Raw genomic sequence first — 1,572 nt, 5'->3', positions numbered from 1 at the left:
TTCCGCAACAAAGGTCTCCTGCCAGCTTGAGTACTTACAAGGCTGATATTGACTTCTGCTGGTCCGTTTCTTCGACTACAAGCTTCTCAATGTTGGATGTCCAACCGGACTGGTCTGCAAGCGCCTCCTGCTGAAGTATATGCTCGCTTTATGCCGTAATCCATTTTGCAGTCTAACACATTCTGGAATGTTCCTGCTCCCTCCATGGGAAGGGTGACGTGCCTGGCTAAGCGTATCAAAGATGCGTCAACCACTGGAACTGTGATCAGAGGGTTTACCCTGGTTCTTTTAATGGGTATAATCTTGTGAGCCTCCCACTGATACCTGTCTTTTTGTCAGGTTTTTGCCATTTGTCCTGGATAAGTTCCTCAATAAAGGGGAAGGTCTCTGGCACCCTTTTGAAGTTGGAAAAATATCTTCTGACTTTGCATGGTGCTTCCTCCATCCCCTGACATGATGGCTTCCTTGTGGCAAATGGTTCTACCAGAGAATAATCAAATCCAGGTGCCCCTTCAATTTCCTCATTTTCAGAGAAGCGATCTGACCTCTGGGGAGCTAGCAGAGCTTAAGCAGCAGTACTTTGGGCTGCAACCTCTAAGTCAAGAGCAGACGCTTCCAAAATTGACTCTCTGACGGATTCTCTAATTAATTCTGTTACCTCTCTGACATCTATGTCTTTATCTTTAGTTGCCTCTTCCATGCAGGAGCGGCAGGCCAGCTTATCTGGTAGAGTCGGAGCCCCGCAAACCCATTAACATTATTCCCTGGGAGGGAGTAATGACCCCAACAGCAGTGCGGAGAGGGTGATCTTGCTTGCCATGAGTGATGATGATGGGAGTAAGACCTGAAGCGACTTTTCCTGGACTGTCTGCTCTTCGAGGGGGAGGCATGCCCAGAGGGTTCTCTCCACTTTGCAGTCAAGATACAACAGAATCAGTTATGTGGCTCTCTTTTGATCAATCTTCACTACTTACCCAACCCCTTACCTTGTAAGCTGAGGGTGGTCTGCTTGGGCAGTGGTCTCCATATGATACAAAGTAACATACTAGAAAAAAAGAAGAATCCCAGCCTCTGTGAAGCAAAACCACTAGTGCAGCAAATTCATAAAGATAGGAATTACTTTTAAAAGTGGAGCCGACAGGTAGGAAGTGATGTAATTGCCAAGCATGCTCAGTGCGACCTGCAGACTCCGGCGCCATCTTGGAAACTGGCAAAGGAGGTCCTTGCTGTTGTCACTTCCTGCTGGCCTGCTCAGAAGCCATGAAGCCATGGCCACCATCTTGGAAAAGGCAGAGGAACACAGGAGGACTACAGGGCTCAGAAGAACAACAGCACTGGGTTCAGATGCTGATCTTCCTGCACAGAACTCTTAGGCCTCGTTGAGGGGAGGAACCTAAGAATGGCGCTGCCAGAGAGCTCTTGCTAGGAGCCTCCAGGGGAGGCCATCCATCTTATGCAGTGGAAGTGCCCTCGGTCACCTTACTGACCCCTCTCCCCCCTACCCCTCTCCCCCCCCCCCGGCTACATGTCCGGCCCCACAGCAGGAACGGGATGTGTGGGATTGTAATGAAA

This window comes from Aquarana catesbeiana, linkage group LG03 (assembly GCF_042186555.1).
Source record: "Aquarana catesbeiana isolate 2022-GZ linkage group LG03, ASM4218655v1, whole genome shotgun sequence".
Taxonomy (NCBI): Eukaryota; Metazoa; Chordata; class Amphibia; order Anura; family Ranidae; genus Aquarana; species Aquarana catesbeiana.
Note: the sequence above shows the minus strand (reverse complement) of the source record.